The following is a 19580-nucleotide window of genomic DNA, read 5'->3' on the forward strand; positions in this document are numbered from 1 at the left end:
CTTAAGGTCTCACTGCCAAAGAGAAAGGGATGAGGAGGTCTTCTACCTTTCCTGTCTAGGGAGAGTTTTTCAGCTCACCGCCCCCCCCACCCCGCCCTTTTCTAAAGGCTCAGTACTCCCTCTTACACGCCCAAGTACCGGAAGTGTTACCACCTTCCTGCAAAATATAAAACTGATCATGACTGTCAATATAGATCTTTAAACCAATCCTTCCGAAAAGCCTAGGGAGCAGGAACTCTTAAAGAATAATTTTTCAAGAAGGTAAAAACATGACAATGGTAGAAATATAAAATGAACATGGGTCAAAATTTTTATAACTCTTTTAATTAGAAAGGGAACCCCAGCAAGATACTGCAACCCATTCACGTGAGACTGTGAAGAATAGACATAGAGGCAAAGCTGCTTAATATTCTATAGAGCACTGAAATGTAATGTTTATTATTATCTGCTTTACAGGGCGGTAACCAGTTGTATCTGTAAAGTAACAAATTTGCATTCTGTAGATAAAACTCATTTACATTACCAAACGTTTCTACAGCTTACTGAGTAGTAAAATAGCCTAGTGAAAGTCAGTCTAAGTAAGGTGCAGACGACTGTAAAATTCACAACACTCCAGAGTCCTGCAGATAACATCCAGCATTCCATTGAAAGGACAAACAGTAATCTTTTGCTCATTTCAAAGTCTTTCACAAGTTTTCCCAACACAACTAGTTTTAGCCCCATTTCACTGATGGAAAAACTAAGGTTTAGGTTTTGTAACTTATCCACTTCTTTATTGGCTATTAATAGTAAATGATTACGGCTGAATATGAACCCAGGCAAGTCCGTACACAGATTCTATATACTCTGGGAGCAAAATCTTTTCAAAAGGCTTTTGTACTCAATACTCAATTCTATGTATTTTTTAATTTTAAGCAGTAAGGGCTTTTTTTTCTTTTAAGCATCACCAAATTCTGGGTCCTTTCCCAAGAAATTGGCATTCTCCGTCTACGAAGTGGATGTCACTTCTATAAGCATAAACAGATGTAACAGGCAATGTGAGGGGGCTGTGGTTCCAGGCTCCACTTTTGGAAAGAACATTTGTGCTGTCTGGGATAATCTAGTGGAAAAGTTCCTGTCATTTATTTGCAGTATGGAAACCAGGTTTTTTAGGCGAATAACCTAAATAAATGCAGAATCTAATCACTGAGTTCTGTCTGTAGAAGAGGGGGCAGAGTTGGCAATAAAGACAGTCTTACACCTCTTTGCAATAAGATGATTCATACAGAAAAGCACCCTAAAGGATTTGGTTGGTTTGAGTTTTATCTTTTGAAAATGTGAAACTTCTGGAAAAATTCATACTGAAGGAATGATAGAGTTTTAAACCCAATGGTGAGAATTTAAGATTCCTAGATTTCCTATAATGGGCTTTCCATTTCCAACACTTACTTGAATGTTTGAAGGGTCTATTAGACTGCCAATCCAATACATGAAGCTATTTAACTTTAAATTAATTAAAATTAAATACAATTTAAAATTCAGTTCCTTAGTCACACAAGCCACATTTGAAAGGCTTGATGGCTACATGTGCCTAGTGGCTACTCTGTTACAAAGTGTAGATACACAACATTTCCATCACAGAAATTTATGTCAAACAGTGTTGTTCTAGACCACATTTGCACTTCTATGAACTTTATAAGGGTTAACTTGGTTCAATAGATCATTAATGTATTAGGCATTAGAGGTCATGAATTTTATATGTTCCAACTGGAAAGGTGGTGAAAAGTGAACTTCATTACTGACATGCAAAAAATCCAGAATATGTTTGGGGTGGGGGAGTTCTCAGTTTTCATATATGATACCTTAACTTTTCATAAACCATATAGAATATTGTGGGCTGTTATTTTCATTTCCTTTGCAACCAATAATATCATGATTAGTAAGACCACAAGGTTAGAGGATAAATAAAAAGTACAAAATATATTCTACATTGTTTTAGGGGTTTTCTCAATGTATTTTTAAGTTTTCGTGATGGACATTCTAAGAACTATTCAAAGAATTAAGTTATTCATGTGTGTATGTGAATCATTGGGTGCAGCTGTGAAATTAAGCCCAAACTAAGCCTGAATCAAATTTTAAGACTAGGGAAAACTGGCTAAGCTGGTACTGAAGACTGCCCATCACACTTTCATTTCTAGCAGGAAGATACCTAGCTGGTTGTGTACTAATGGAAGTTCCTGAAGAGAGAGAAAAAAGCAGAACAAACTAAAAGGTCTCTAGACTTAACTTCTTTATGGAGAAGGCAAAGTAATGGGAGAGCAATTTAGGTAGGTAATTTTACACATAATTGTAGTGTAAAAGGACATGTTATTCATACCACTGTTTTCTTACCGATATGCATAACGTTTTGATAGTGATGAGGCAGCTTTTTAATTAAAAGTTTAGTTATAACTACTTATTTCACGTTTGTAAGTATCACAGAATGCTTTGTTGACTTCAGTCTTGAATGTTGATATTCAATTTTCTTAAAGGTCTATCTCTTTAAAATAAATATCTCTATTTGAGGACAAACGTTTAAGTTTACTTTTGAGTCTTATAATATTTCACACAAACTCCATCGTAGAGGTAGAATATATTTCTCTAAAATAGTCCTCAGGCTCACATTCAGATTCAAAGATATCTATGATCAGTCTTATTTTGTGATGTTAGCTATAAAATTAACATTAAAGATGTCATTTCTACCCCAATAAATTGATAATGATTCAGCATGGCTTTCTACCTACACTCATGGCTTGGGCATGCCGCTGAAAATTTAAACCATCATCTCTGTCCATTTCCCATTCTACAAGTATCTTGGATTTTCAGCTTTAAAAGTTCATAAGGTTGAGTGTTTATTTTTACTTGCCATGAGTAATTAACTGTAGAACTCCTTGGGATTCCTTTAGGTCATTTTTAAGTTACTAATATCTTATCTCTACAAATAAACAACAATAAATTTACACAGTGTGTTTAGGCTAAAGTGATACAACTTCTCTTTCTTTGCTATTATTACTTTATTTGTCCACCCACACAAAACACAGGAAAACAAGAGTTTTATTGGACAAGACATTGGTATAATGTTTTCATTGGTGTCACAGCTTCTGAGGTTGAAACAACAGCTGCTATAACCATTAGTTTTCAGTTTTGTAGTGGTGCACGTTACACTTTTAAAGACAAGTATGAGGCATTTATTTGTTTCTACAGAAGCTCATTTTTCTTTCAACAGATTAGCCCCTCCAGCAGGACTCTAGTTGTGGTTTTCTGTCTGCAAATCCTCCACCTACAAGTTGCACCTGAACTCAAATTGGCATGTTGCTGATCTTACTTCAAAATAATTTATTCATAATCTATTATTTTGAAGTAGGCTCTGTTCCATATTATTTTGAAGTAGCTCTATTCCATAGCATTAGCCTTGGTGAATTAACTATTAAAGTAAATAAATAAACATCTATGTTTGTCTACAATTAAACAGGAGATTTCTGTGACTTTATTTCCATTTTCAATCTAGTTCTAGTAATAAACCTTCTTGGTGAGGTCCACAATAGTCCATTTTATACAAAATTTACATTATAACAGAATGCATTTTAAGAACATCGTAATATTTAATTTGTGTATGCAGTCATCAGCTTTTAGAAATAATTCAATGATAAATTTGCTCTGAAGTTACTAGCACATTTTTCATAGGTTCTTAAACAGCCATAATCCATGTTCATCCAGCATAGTAATTTATTACCATGACTTTAACGCATTGTTTCAAATAAAGTTTGAAAATGTATCATAATCCCTTACATTGTTTGTACACCATTAAATTTCCCAGTTGGATCAATAATGAACAAGTACTTATCCCCATCCATCAGAAGGCAGATCTTGAGCTGGTGGCATTCTCATTCTTGTCCCTGGACAGTACTCAACATCGTGATTACATCTGGAAATGTTGCATGTCTTAGACTCTCCTTAAGTAAATGATACTACGAAGTTAACAATCACTTAACTAGTATTTTTTATTAGATTCTAAATGCATGGATGGATCACATACTTTAGAAAGGCTTTTTGGCATTATTAGAAGAAAAAAATTTTCAAACAAATTGTAACATTTTAGATTTCTAAAAATATATATAGACAAGATGAAATAAACAGTCTGGAAAATCTTGTATCTGAATCCTGTTATTGCTTTTTTTAATTGAACAAAACACTGTTACATTTAAGTTGCTCTTTGGCATGGAATTCTCTGAGCACAGCAATCCCAGACACAGTGATGGGTTAACAATTATTTGGTGAACATGGATATTTCACAAAGAGTTCAAGATGTCAGTTTGGTCATCAACTAGATCCAGATTCCCTGGGATAACCCGGACTGCACATTGAGGTCTTCAGCCTTTGCCTCTGATAATTCTCTGGACTCCAAGCCAAGTGTTTGTTTCCTTATACCAAGTTACTTTTAAAGGAAAGCTATGGACACCAAGGTTATATGTGTATATGCAAAATGACAAGATGCTTTTATTTTCAATATTGAATTTTGACCAAAAACCATAAAAACTAATCTAAATATTTATTTTGTGAATACCAAAACAGCATGTGGACAGTTAAAAGCAATACCTAGCTGTGTCCTCAAAGGACATGAAATTCATATTTGATGATACCAAAAATAGAAATAAACATATTAATGTGAAATGAAATTGAATTGATATGAATTAAAATTGTAAAAGAAGCTTAAATGTATCATTTTTTTAAACAAAAACTAGATATCATTTTTATGAGGAATGCAAAGTTGGCCTGTTGTAGCTTTAAAGGGAAAAAAAACAAAGTCTATGGATTTTTTAAAATTACACTTTGTTCTAGAATCTAACAATCTAGTCAGACATTATTTTGTGTAGCTGGAATGATTTACTTATAATAAATTACATGTTTGTGAGTGCAGTGTACTATAATGTAATTTATGCAAAGCATACATATTTTGTTATTGCTTTTTGAACTCATCTCAAGAGCCTCAAAAATTAAGCAAGGCCAGCAACATACCAAATGATAGACTACCACATGCTTACCCAAAGGAGAGTTGGACCAAGGCCAAGTGAAGCATTTAGATGCATAAATAGTCGTTTATTATGCGATGTAGCTTTATTTTCCAAAAATCTAACACTAAGCTTAAAATTGACACTGAGATACTCTTGGATGACTACTGACCTAGAAACATCCATATTTACAGAAAGGCTCAGTTTCCAAAATATTTGTACATCATTATCACCTCATTAAAACTGTTCTGATCTCTTCTGTGGGATTTTCAAATCACAAGATTATTGCATATTACAATGATTTTGTTTTGCTTTAAATGAAATTGTTTCCAATTATGGAAAATATGACTTCTCTAAAAGATTCTAACCATATATTTGGGTTGTAAAGTCTAAGAAATAAAAGGACTATATAATTCAGAACTGACCAAGGGATCAATAAAAATAACACAACATGCTTCCAGTAGGCAGTACTATCTTGTAAGATTACCTAGGAAATTTGTAAAAATCAAATATGCAACTGATATTGAATAGTTCTTGGCAAGATTTACACTTTGAAAAAAAAGGAAACTGCCATGTAGGTTAGGTTAAAATAAAAAACAATGATGTGGCCTACATAATTTATATTAAATAAGTTAATAAAATCCCACTATGTTCCTTGCTTATAGAAAGTTTGATTATCTGGATTTAAATCCTCATCCTAGTGCTAGGCACCAAAGATTAATTTTAGTTGCCCTTGTCTTTGTAAAGGATGCTTGGAAAGCAATGTAAGAAAACACATAAATTATATTGCAAAACTCGGAAAAGTTTTCCCTTTTTATGAGTATCATATTCACTGACTCAAAACCTTGGGTGAAAATCAGAATCACCTAGAGAGCTTAATCAGATTCAGATCCCTGGGTCCCATGCCAGCCTTTCTGAACAAGAATCTCTTGGGTAGGATCTAGTAAACTCCAGAATGCTCTAAAGGTGATTCTGTTGAGCAGCTGGACTAAGGATGGATGTTAGGGAACACTAACTAGATTATGTAACTGATATTAAAATCTAGTAAGTTGCTAGCGTCTAGTGTACACCTAAAGTTCTCACTCTCGTATTACTATTTGGTGGACCCTGTGTAGTAGGGTGTTCATATACATGGAGACACTTATGGGACTATGAGCAGGAGATACTAGAACCCATTCTAACCCCATCTTCCCTGATGTTTTTGCTTAAAAAGCTCTACTCCTGGCTTTTTGGTTAAGATGATAGTGACAGCCATTGCTTCTATAGTTACTACCCTGATTAGCTCTCTACATTGATCCAAGTAGGCTAGAAAAACGTATAAATGTGGTACTCACATTTCCAAGAACTGAGAAGTCTTCTTGAGTCCCACTGCTCAAAACTTTCCTCTAACTTCAAGACTATTCAGAAAAATGTTAGTCTCTTAGATAGAATTTATTTAAATATGTAAGTACTGTAGTATATTAGCTACCTCTGTTGAGATTTCAGAAATGTTTAGAACTGGTGGATATTTCTCAGAGTCACTGAAATTCTATTTCCAGCAGAAAAAGAAATTATGGATTCAGTCGAATATTGAGCATGTTGTTAAAAGATCATTCTAACAAAACAGGTAAGATCATGACTCTCATACATATATAAAATGAAAACAGGCTAACAATTTTATTTAACTCATTAATTAGGAAACTCGCAAGGTATTACAACCAGATCAATGGACATCGTAAGAAAAAAAAGACACAGTTATAGTCAGGAATATTGAACTTAAGGTGTAAATGAAAGCAAAAATGGCCTCTTCCTCAGTGAAGGAGGGAAGGCAAGGAAACCTCCAACTGACAGAATTTACAGGTCTATACGTGGGAATTATTTTGCATTGTTATCAGCTCTCTATAATTCAGAGAGCTGTAAAATAGCTCAAAAATAAGGAAAGGTTAGAATTGAATACCTGGAAGAGTGTAATCTAAATAATGTATAGTTTTCCATTAAAGCATAATGTTCTTCTTACAATGTCAGACAACAGGACTTCTATAAGGTTTTTATTTTTATTCTCAAACACTTACATTAAGAATCTTTGGGCTATGCACAGAAATGTTCATAGCAACATTATTCATAATAGCCAAAAAAGAAAAGCAACACAAATGTCCATCAAATGATGAATAAATGAAACATAGCATTATCCATACAATGGAATATATTTGGCAATAAAAAGAATTGAAGTACTGACATGTACTAAAACATGGATGAAGCTTGAAAACATTGTGCTGAGTGAAAGAAGTCATCACAAAAGGCCACATACTGCATGATTCCATTTACACAAAATGTCTAGTATAGGTAGATCTATAGAGACAGAAAATAGTTTGTGGTTGCTTCAGGCTGGGGCTAGAGGCTTGGGGCTGGTAAGGAATAGCAAATGAGTACAGTTTCTTTTAAGGGATACAAAAATATTCTCAAATTAGATTATGGTGGTGGTAGCACAACCTTGTGAATATGCTAAAACACATTGAATTGTGTACTTTAAATTAAGCAATTGTACAGTAATGTGAATTATATCTCAGTAAAGTTATAAAAAAATATTTGGGCTAATCAATATTGAAGACCACAGCCTCATAACCAATTGCCTATCTTAGGTGAAATTTTCATATTTTAACCAAGTTTATTGATTAACACTGTTGTCTACCACTGAATGATTCTCTTAAAGGACTGGACACATGAGTCAGGGCTATTCAAATTATAGCTTAAAAGTTACTGAGCTAAAACTAAGTGTAATAATTCAGATTCTTACAGTTACGTGAGAGTCTGCACACAGAGGGGAAACAAAATTGGAAATAAATAATATGTTTCATCTCTATACAAAAGCATTAGATAAATAATTTCACTCTCTGTTGGGATTTACAGAATCTCCATGATTTGAAATGAGTTAACTATACCTTGCTTAAAATCCTTTTTGGAATACAGGGAATACAAATTAATATATAAATAAATAACACTGCTGATTTGACATATCTAAAAATTTAGAAAGGAACATGTGAGGTATTCACGGATAGATAACCTCTGTGGATACCTGGTTTTATTTGTTTGGTATTTTATTTTCTCAGGTGCCTCATAGTCAAAATTTTTTCTATGCATAAATAAGTATACATTAGGCAATGTGAGTGATTTTTAAATAAATATGTCAAAAATTTGCATCTAAATGAGTTTCATCTCAATGTAATTTCCTAAGTCTACTCAGTAATGAACATCTTCATACCTTGAGATAGAATTTGACATATATCAACAATCTAAAGTCATTTGCAGTCAAATATGACATGAGAAATGAAAGTAGTGAATCCACTTTTATACAGTAGCGCAATGACTGGATCAGAGGCTGATTTATAACAAAAGAGAAATTCCAAAGGATTTTTTTTTTTTTGGCATTATTTGAAAAGGCATATTCTTGGAAGGGGACAAGACTCATTTCGATGCATTGGTTAGGTGTTTATTTTATTGCATTTTAGTCACATCTCATTATTGTCACAGCAACAGCTGAACAATATTTTACAATTTATTATACAAAAATATTTCAAAGACAAATAAGAATTATTGTTTGTAATGTAGTTACACTGCACACCTTCATTATACAATGTGTGTTAACATGGCACAGCTTCACTATGCAATGGATAGTTGTCACTGACATGCCAAATAGTGGATAAGAAGCTGACACAGAACATTGTCTCATAGACAATTTTCATTGTTAAAAGTATGACTTCTTTTTGAGAAAGGAAAACAAAGCTGGAGGCCTCACATTTTCTGATTTCAAAACATGTCATCAAGCTACGGCAATCAGAACCACATGGTGCTGGCAAAAATACAGATATATAGACCAACAGAAAGCCCTAAAATAAACCTTATTATACATGGTCAAATGATCTTTGATGAAGGTACCAAGGCTACACAATGGGGAAATGATAGTCTTTTCAATAAATGGTGCAGAGAAAACTGGGTACCACATGCAAAAGAATGAAGTTGGACCCTTACCTGATACCACCTATAAAAATTAACTCAAAATGGATTAAAGATCTTAATATCAGATCTGAAACTATAAAATTCCTAAAAGAAAACGGAGAAAGCTTCTTGACATTGGATTTGACAATGATTTCTTGGACATGACACTAAAAGCACAGGCAATGAAAGCAAAAACGGACAGGTTGGACTATATCAAACTTTAAAACTGCACAGCAAAGGAAATAATCTAACAGAGCAAAAGTGCAAACTACGAGATGAGAGAAAATACTTGAGAGTATATATCTGATAAGCTGTTAATATTCAAAATATATGAAGAACTACAACTGAACAACAAAAGCCCAAACAATACAATTAAAACATAGGCAAAGGACTTGAATAGACATTTCTCCAAATAAGATATAGAAATGGCCAAAAGCATATGAATTACTAATCATTAGGGAAATGCAATTCAAAACCACAATGAGAAATTACCTCATACCCAGTAGGACCATAGGGGTGTGCAGAAACTGGAATCTCTGTGCATTGCTGGTATTAATATAAATGGTGCAGTTGCTATTGAAGCCGGTATGGTAGGTCCTCAAAAATAATTAACATAGAATTACCATATAATCCAGCAATTTTACTTCTAGGTACATATCCTAAAGAATTGAAAGCAGAGTCTCAAAGAGATTTTTGTACATCCATGTTCATTACAGCATTACTCACAACAGCCAAAAGGTAAAAACAATCTAAATGTCCATCAACGGATGGATAAAGAAAATGTGGTATATGCATAGAATAGAATATTATTCAGCCTTAATAAAAGGAGGAAATGTTGTCATATGCCTCAATATGATGTACTCTAAGGACATTGTGCGAAGTGAAATAAGCCAGTCGCAAAAAGACAAATGGTTAATTAAAATAGTCAAACTCAGAACAGAAAGTAGGACAGTGGTTGCCACAGGCTGGGGTCTGGGAGGTGAGAAGGGAATTTGTTCAATGGATGTGAAGTTTCAGTTTTGTAAAATGAAAAAGTTCTGCAGCTGCATTACACAATAATGTACATATAGTTAACAGCACGGTGCTTTACACTTTAAAAAGGTTGATTATAAATTTTTTGTTATGTGTTTTTGGCCACAATTTTTAAAAGGGTGATTTCATTGCTGCAAGATGAACCTATAGCAAAGAGAACCGATTTTACACGTATGATAGTCCCTGAAGAATCAATGGAATCAAGGTGAATTGGTAGGAGAAATGTACTTTGTTAGTTTTTGCATTTCTAGCTTCACAAATGCCTCGGAAGGTATAGCAATTGCCTCCTAATTTGGGGAGCACTTTATTACTTAGCTGTGTTTTAAAAAAATCCTACAACACAGGTGAATGGCATTAAGTCACTTAGAGACTCAAAGAGTTTGAGACCCGGCTAAATTCTGTTCTGCTCCCAAGGTGTTTTAAAATTAGGTTTTATTATTATTCAGGTTTGACTAGTTTGAATAATTTCAGCAGGCTCTGGGGTGTAGAGGTTTTCTCTAGTTTTCAGGTACCTGGTCCTGGGGTGATTATGGAAAGGAACAGTGGCTCAGAGTGTGAGAGCTCCCTGAGAGCCTCATAAAGGAGGTAGTAGTGGGGATGGGCTCTGGATAAATTGGTTTACATTTGAAGGGTGCTCTCCCTGGAACTGACGAGCTCTGGGAGGGGTGGTTCCTCCAGGTTCAGCGAGGCCCCAGATGTGAAAGCATTAAAACTACAAAAAATAAAAAGGCATAATTAATCAAAAGGAGAAATGGACTTTAAATATTTCTATCAATTCTCCAAGAAATTTATATTTTTTCTCCTATAGGGCTTATAAGAATTGGGCAATCAGCAATCTAGGGACATACTCTTTGGTAGGAATCTGGAATGAATATATTCTGTTTTGCCAAAAAAAAAAAAAGGGCAGATGTGCTGTGACAATCAATTAATTGTCAAAGTTGGAAGATTCCTTCTTAAAAAAATTAAAGCTGTCAAGGAGGTACATGTTTTAATAGAACGCCACTCCATGTCTGTAATGATTTGTCTGTGTTCTCACCCAAATCTCATCTTGAATTCCCATGTGTTGTGGGAGGGACCTGGTGGGAGGTAATTGAATCATGGGGGCATGTTTTTCCCATGCTGTTCTTGTGACAGTGAATGAGTCTCATGAGATCTGATGGTCTCAAAAATAGGAGTCTTGGCCGGGCAGTGGCTCTCCCCAGTAATCTCAGCACTTTGGGAGGCCAAGGTGGGCAGATCACTTGAGGTCAGGAGTTCAAGACCAGCCTGGCCAACATGGTGAAACCCTGTCTCTACTAAAAGTACAAAAATTAGCTGGACATGGTAGTGCTCACCTGTAATCCCAGTTACTAGGGAGGCTGAGGCAGGAGAATTGCTTGAACCCAGGGGCGGAGGTTGCTGTGAGCCAAGAACGCACTGCTGCATTCCAGGCTAGGTGACAGAGCAAGACTCCACCTCAAAAAAAAAAAAAAAAAAAAACAACAAAACAAAAACAAAAAACCAACAACAACAAAAAAGCAAAAATGGGAGTCTCCCTGAACAAGCTCTCTTCTTTTTTTTTTTTTTTTTTTTTTGAGACAGAGTTTCACTCTTGTTCCCCAGGCTGGAGTGCAATAGCATGATCTCAGCCCACTGCAACCTCCACCTCCCAGGTTGAAGTGATTCTCCTGCCTCAGCCTCTTGAGTAGCTGGGATTACCAGCATGCACCACCATGCCAAGCTAATTATTGTATGTTTAGTAGAGACAGGGTTTCACCATATTGGCCAGGCTGGTCTCAAACTCCTGACCTCAAGTTATCTGCCTGCCTTGGCCTCCCAAAATGCTGTGATTGCACGTATGAGCCACTGCACCTAGCTGTTCTCTTGTCTCCTGCCATGTGAGACGTGCCTTTCACTTTCTGCCGTGATTGTGAGGGCTCCCCAGCCACATGGAACTGTAAGTCCATTAAATCTCTTTCTTTTGTAATTTGCCCATTCTTGGGTTTGTCTGTATCAGCAGCATGAAAACGGACTAATACAACTTCCAACAGAGATGGACCCAGGGCCTATTTGTGGGCAAAGCCAAGATTTTCTTCCACAAGCAATTCTAGGTCTTCTTAGTACTTAGAGAAATGAATGAGGGAGACTGCCATGTCCTGCTCCGGAGGGCAACAGAACTTTGCCATAATTATTTTTGCCTGGGGAATTTTTAAAGATGATACATAAAATAACTCAAAAGCTCCCACAAAATGTGTGACTTTGAAATATATTCTAGTGAACCCTCCAAGATAAACTGGTTGCAAAATATATCTCTAGGTATATTCATTTGATTTTCCAATAAGATCATTACCAAATATTAGTAAATATCTGCCTCAAATGATTATTTACAACTCATACTGGTGGCTCTTAAACCATTCTTTCTGGGAATGATTTAATAAAAAACCACAGTTTATTGAGGTATTATCCAGTTCATTGACAATAAAAATATTTCATTGGAACATTTAATTTAGCATTATCTCCTGGGGACTATGTTTATTACATAAAGCAAAGTATATCATGAGTGGTTATACTAAACCCACATAGGCGATCAGTCACACAAATTTAAACACATGTGTGTGCACAATTTTGGTTGTGGTTTTCTGGGTTTATAAGTGCAATAGCTTCTGAAAGTTTGAAGTTGCTGAGTAGAAGGGGTGCTTTTTGTCCTGATAAACCTGTGGCTGGAGTTGTCCTAAAAGCAGAAGCAAGGGAGTACCCACTGGGGAGTGTCCCAAATCGTCAAACAGGGCCAGTTGGGATTCAAAAAAAAGAAGCCATAAATGCCAGTATGATCAGTCCAAAGCATTCATTTGGGAAACTTACCTACCAAGTGGGCTCCAGCAATCCTCAAGTTGGACAGCAAGAGAAAAGGGATAAACTACCTAGGTATGTCTGCAGTGAGGGGGTCAGGGTATGGAGTTTATATTGAAGGTTTAACAGATTTGGCTTAGGGCTGCTGCCAATTTATTTCTAGTAAACCTAGATACTTTTATCAGTGTCTGGGAATACTCAAGGTTTGGGTTCAAGCCTGCTGGGAAAAAAATCTGCAGCTGGCAGGGTCACAAAGTGATGTAGGCACTCTGTGATTTTTGGTGTGGACATAGAAAGAAATGGGGAAGTGTGGGGAACAGGGGTTAACTGGGGGACCCTGCAAGGGGTGAGGAGCAGTCAAAAGCCAGCCAGATGGCAAATTGTATTTTGTGTTCATCTACGTAGATAGCTCCCTAGTTCTTTTAAAGCTCCTCAATTCCCAAGGTGCCAGAGACATTGTTTTCTTCTGGTCACAAACATTTCCTTTCCCTAGTAGAATCTCTCAATGCAGTGCTTCGTGTTCCTGACTTTCTCCTCTCCATTGTCAAAACTTTCCAATCTAGTGTTTCAGTCATGGAAACTTTTTGCTTTTGTTGCCAACTAAACAGTGTTGGCAGTTCAATAATTGCCAGATTCTTTTTAAAAAATATTAGTGGGCCTCAGCCGGGTGCGGTGGCTCACGCCTATAATCCCAGCACTTTGGGAGGCCAAGGTGGTCAGATCACGAGGTCAGGAGATTGAGACCATCCTGTTTAACACGGTGAAACCCCGTCTCTACTAAAAATACAAAAAATTAGCCAGGCGTGGTGGCAGGCGCCTGTCGTCCCAGCTACTTGGGAGGCTGAGGCAGGAGAATTGCGTGAACCTGGGAGGCGGAGCTTGCAGTGAACCAAGATTGCACCCCTGCACTCCAGCCTGGGCAACAGAATGAGACTTCATCTCAAAAAAAAAAAAAAAAATGAATGGGCCTCATCAATTAAAGGCAAGTGGTTGACTCTTGGGACCAGATCTCAGGTTACACTAAACATCTTAGGTAAAAATCTTGGCCTGTTTTCATTAGGGTTCATGCATTTTCCTTGCTGATATGCAAGAACTCCTCATGCATTACATGTTGATCTCTTTTAGGTTTTAAGCACTGCTAATATCACATATCCCAGTCTATCATGTCTCTAACTTTGCTCATGTTGATGCTTAATTTTTATGTACTCATGATCTTCTTTTTTTTTTTTTTTCATGCCTTGTAACTTTTGCTTTTTGGATTTTCTTAATGAACTGATTCCTTATCTTTATACCACAAAGATATTCTCCTACATTATCTGTTTTTTAACACAATGGTTTCACTTTTCGGCCGGGCGCGGTGGCTCACGCTTGTAATCCCAGCACTTTGGGAGGCCGAGGCGGGCGGATCACGAGGTCAGGAGATCGAGACTACAGTGAAACCTTGTCTCTACTAAGAATACAAAAAAAAATTAGCCGGGCGTAGTGGCGGGCGCCTGTAGTCCCAGCTACTTGGAGAGGCTGAGGCAGGAGAATGGCGTGAACCCGGGAGGCAGAGCTTGCAGTGAGCCGAGATTGCGCCACTGTACTCCAGCCTGGGCGACAGAGCGAGACTCCGTCTCAAAAAAAAAAAAAAAAAAAAAAAAAAACACAATGGTTTCACTTTTCATATTTAGACCTTTTGTATTAGCCCACTTTCATGCTGCTGATAAAGATGTACCCGAAACTGGATAATTTATACAGGAAAAAGGATTTAATGGACTTATAGTTCCATGTGGCTGGGGAAGCCTCACAATTATGGCAGAAGGCAAGGAGGAACAAGTCACGTCTTAAGTGGATGGCAGCAGGCAAAGGGAGAGCTTGTGCAAGGAAACACCTCCTTATAGAACCATTAGATCTCCTGAGACTTATTCACTATCATAAGAACAGCACTGGAAAGACTCACCCCCATGATTCAATTACCTCTCACCAGGTCCCTCCCACAACACGTGGGAATTCAAGATGAGATTTGGAGGCCTGCAGCAGTGGCTCATGCCTGTAATCCCAGCATTTTGGGAGGCTGCAGCAGGTGGATCACTTGAGGCCAGCAGTTGGAGACCAGTTTGGCCAACATGGAGAAACCCTGTCTCTACTAAAAAATATAAAAATTATCTGAGTGTGGTGGTGCACACCTGTGGTCCCAGCTACTCAGGAGGCTGAAGCAGGAGAATCGTTTGAATCCAGGAGGCGGAGGTTGCAATGAGCCAAGATCACACCACTACACTCCAGCCTGGGTGACAGAGCAAGATTCTGTCTCAAAATAAAATAAAATAAAATAAAATAAAGTAAAATAAAATAAAACAAAAATAAATAAACAAATAAAATTAGGGTTTTTTTTTCTACCTATATGTGCTAGCCACTAATATTTGGAGGTAAAGGCTAGTACAGTCTCACTATTAGGTGATATGTATTACAATTAAGGAACTCCTGGACTAAATTTTACCACACTTACATATACTTATTAGCAAGCAGGCTCAAGTTGTTCTATAAGCTCAAACAAGTCCTAATGATCTCTTCTTTTAGGCACTCCAACAAGCTCCTTGTATGAAAATTTATTTGGAAATACTGTGTAATATTATAGCAGCAGGATCCAAAGAACCTTTTAGGAGTCAGAGAAGGAAATTTTAAGCTATGTAATTGAACACAGGACAGTTCAAATATTACATGCGGTGTACCACTCAGTGCATTTCAAACTTTAAAGTGCATTCAAATCTTGTTGAAATGTAAATCTTTTAAAAATACTAATCTGGAATAGGTCTGGGGTGAATCTGAGATTCACAGTTTCTAACAAAATTCCTCCTGTTGCTGGTGCTGCTAGTTTAGATTTCAATTTGTCTATCAAGGGTATCAAACCACTGATCTTGGTAAATTATTTCTTCCTTTTTTTTTTTTTTTTTTTTGAGACGGAGTCTCGCTCTGTCGCCCAGGCTGGAGTGCAGTGGCGCAATCTCGGCTCACTGCAAGCTCCGCCTCCCGGGTTCACCCCATTCTCCTGCCTCAGCCTCTCCGAGTAGCTGGGACTACAGGCGCTCGCCACCACGCCCGGCTAATTTTTTTGTATTTGTAGTAGAGACGGGGTTTCACCGTGGTCTCGATCTCCCGACCTCGTGATCCGCCCGCCTCGGCCTCCCAAAGTGCTGGGATTACAAGCGTGAGCCACCGCGCCCGGCCTCTTCTTTTCTTTTTTGAGACAGGTTCTTGCTCTGTCACCCAGGCTGGTGTGCAGTCGCGCAATCTCAGCTCACTGAAACCTCGACCTCTTGAGCTCAGATGATCCTCCCACCTCAGCCTCTTAAGGAGCTGGGACTACAGGCACACACCACCATGCCTGGCTAATTTTTGTATTTTTTTGTAGAGACTGGGTTTTGCCATGTTGCCCAGGCTGGTTTTGAACTCCTGAGCTCAAGCAATCCTCCCACGTTGGCCTTCCGTAGTGCTGAGATTACAGGCATGAGCCACTGCGTCCGGCCTAGTCTTGGTAATTTTTTTTTTTTTTTTTTTTTTTGAGACTGAGTTTTCGCTCTTGTTGCCCAGGCCGGAATGCAGTGGCACAATCTCGGCTCACTGCAACCTCTGCCTCCTGGGTTCAAGCGATTCTCTTTCCTCAGCCTCCCAAGTAGCTGGGATTACAGGTGCCTGCCACCACACCCAGCGAATTTTTGTATTTTTAGTAGAGATGGGGTTTTCACCATCTGTTGGCCAGGCTGGTCTTGAACTCCTGACCTCAGTTGATCCGTCTGCCTCGGCCTCCCAAAGTGCTGGGATTACAGGCACAAGCCACTGCGCCTGGCCTAGGCTTGGTAAATTTTTATACCCTGTTCATTCAGGGGTAGGAGGGCCTATACAGTCTTCTTAGTCACGCATATATCTTGAACACCAATGAACAATTTCTAACATTTTTTGTATTTTAAAATGTACCTGGTGTTGATAGTAATTGGAACAGCTATCTCTCTAAAGCCTGGATTATGGAATTACTTGGTCTTTCAAATTGAAACTACCTATCCCTGAACTGTGTATTCAGTATTAGGGTGCTTATAATGTTAGCTCACATTTATATTATGGTGCCTATGGTGGATCATTTGATATAAATTAGCCTCATTCCTGCTCTGAAACTCTAAATTTGATCCTCCTCTTTACCATTTCTTCTTCTCTGTTTCAAATCTGAATGCAGGCCAGGCTCAGTGGTTCACGCCTGTAATCCCAGCACTTTGGGAGGCTGAGATGAAAGGATCCCTTGAGGCCAGGAGTTTGAGACCAGCTTAGGCAAAATAATGAGAAGTCGTTTCTACAAAAAAAATTAAAGACAATAAGTTTTTCTCCTCACCACTCTCCCTCATTTTCACTTTGAATTGTGACTGTAGTGCCTTTACCTTCAACCCAGGCTGAGACATTGAACATCCTGGGTAACATTGTATAATAGAGTAACTTTTAAAGAAATGTTGGTGCCAGATTAATTAAATGAGATTCTCTGGAAGCGAATCTCCAGGTAGTTGTAGTTTAGTTTGTACACTTTCCCTAGGTAATCCTAATATGCAGCCAGGGTTGAGAATTATGACTGTAGTACACTGACTCTCAAACTTGGCTGAATTTTGGAATCCCCTGAGGAGTTTTTTAAAAATACAGATGCATGGGTCTCACCCCAAAAGATCCTGACTTCATTGTTCTGGAGTGTAACCTAGGCATCAGGATTTTTAGGAGTTCCCCAAGGGATGTTAATATTTCTTAAAATTTGAAAATCACTACCCCAGTAAGTGATAATTAGTAAGATCATAACTCGACAGCCAATTCCCAGAATGCTGCTTGGTTCTGTTTATAACCTCAACTTCCAGAACTGGTTGAAGCAAAACAGCAGGATGCCTAGCAATTTCTTTCACATTAGGGAAAAGTATTTGGTTTGCTTTCAAGGCATACCATACCCAGGTCTCACTGAAAATCTGGTCAATATTATTTGTAAGAAAGTTATATTTGTTTTATTATATGCATGTGCCTAAGGATACACTAACAGAGTTTTAACACAACTTAAGTTGCATAACTTAAGTTGACAATGCAGATCAGAATCTCGAGAGATGGGTTAGGAAGAAGGCTTATTAGTCTACATTTTTAAGGAGGCTCACAGTTGATACTAACAGCATTTGTGAGACCATCGTGAGCATGCCATAAAAGTAGAATTGCCTAAGTGCTTGGTAGCCATCTAATTGTTTATCTGGTGTCTTTTGAGGCTGAAGGGGATCAGGATATGCCACACCAAAATTTGCCACTTTGGTATAAGAATTATTTTGAATTGAAGGCAACTGAAAATCAACAGATGTAGGAGGACTTCTCTGCTCTTCCCTTATCTGCCTAAAAGCAGCACGTAAATTTTCTCTTGTGCTGTTTCCCTTTCCTGTACCAGGAAGAGGAGAGTAGCTCATCACTGGAGATGGAGAATTGACACTAAGATGAGTTTGCATAAACAGACTTTACTAAAATAACCTTATTCTCCATTAGTTCTCCCAGGTATTTCCTAATCACTTCCCCATGATTTATTATTGGGTTTTAAAGCCCAACTCCCTTTCCCTTTGTCATAATCGTATACAAGTCCCTGAGTTTAACTGTTAATCTTTGAGGTTAGTTCTTTTTTACGAACTCTCATGCAGGTAAATATTATAAAACATATGTGTCTTTACTCCTGTTAACCTGTCTTTTGTTAATTTAGTTCATTGGCCCCGAGTCACTGATCTAAGAGGGTGGCAAAAAACATTTTCCCTCCTTGACAGTTTTGGTGAAGAGGCTGGGCTGGTTGGGCTTGAAGTCTTTGCTTGCTCCTGAGGCTCTGGCTGAGATCTCAGGATGTCCAACAAAGCTGGCAAGGTAAGAATAATTACCAATGCAGCCACCTGGATTTCCACTTAGAGTCCAGTTAAGTGGGGCCTGTAAGGACCTCTTCCTAGGTTTAGCTTAACAGGAAAAAAATGTTTGTAAGAACTAGTTCTTTGGATATTGCAACTCTTGTGATTTTGATTTGAGTCATTTTGTTATTGATCTTTTCCTTCCCTGGGATGGTCACTGTTTTATCTTAATCTCTGTGTTTTTTGTCATTTCTCCATAAGGAGGAGAATCATAGAACACAAGAATAAGTCTTACAAGCCTATTGTTCAAGTCAGCCTGACAGACTGGTGAATTTATAGTTCTCACCAACCCAGCATTCACGTTGACAAACTTTGTTGTGGGTCACGGATTAAAAAATACTGGATAATGTTCTCCTTCCTTCTTGTTTTGTGTTCTGAGAGCTTGACTTGGATCCAGAGAGTGTTCTCTCTCTGGTGTTCTGCCTGCAGGGGGAGGAGAGTAGCAGGCACAGCTTCTTGGGCCTTTGTCTAGTGATGACTAGCTATCAGGATAGGGCACCCAAGACACAAGGTGCACAAGCAACCCTTTCTGACTATGCCAGCTCTCAGAGGAATTAGTCTAAATAATTTTGTTGTTTTTTCCCTCCTGCAGTTTGCATTCAAAGAATTAGTCTCAATAAAGGGCCCTAGTCCACAAGGAGCCCTTGTCTCTTCCCACATTGCCTTGTCAGTACTGGGGAAGTCCCATCTCTGTATCGCCTGCCTGGTGTCAGTCTCATGGATTAGCTGGGCTGTGATTGGCAGCATCTCACTATTTGGGAGACTGGAGACACGACTTTTCACAAACACCAGTCTT

At 37.8% G+C, this 19580-nt stretch overlaps 1 long non-coding RNA gene across 1 annotated transcript; it reads left to right on the top strand.

Annotated features, from left to right (window-relative positions):
• The first annotated feature begins 193 nt into the window (after positions 1-193).
• LOC129479480 (uncharacterized) lies at positions 194-3487 on the top strand. Its single transcript, XR_008656693.2, has 3 exons — positions 194-261; positions 2178-2306; positions 3245-3487. It is a non-coding gene; the product is annotated as an uncharacterized lncRNA (long non-coding RNA).
• The last annotated feature ends 16093 nt before the right edge of the window (positions 3488-19580 follow it).

This window comes from Symphalangus syndactylus, chromosome 3 (genome assembly GCF_028878055.3).
Source record: "Symphalangus syndactylus isolate Jambi chromosome 3, NHGRI_mSymSyn1-v2.1_pri, whole genome shotgun sequence".
In the NCBI taxonomy this organism is placed as follows: Eukaryota; Metazoa; Chordata; class Mammalia; order Primates; family Hylobatidae; genus Symphalangus; species Symphalangus syndactylus.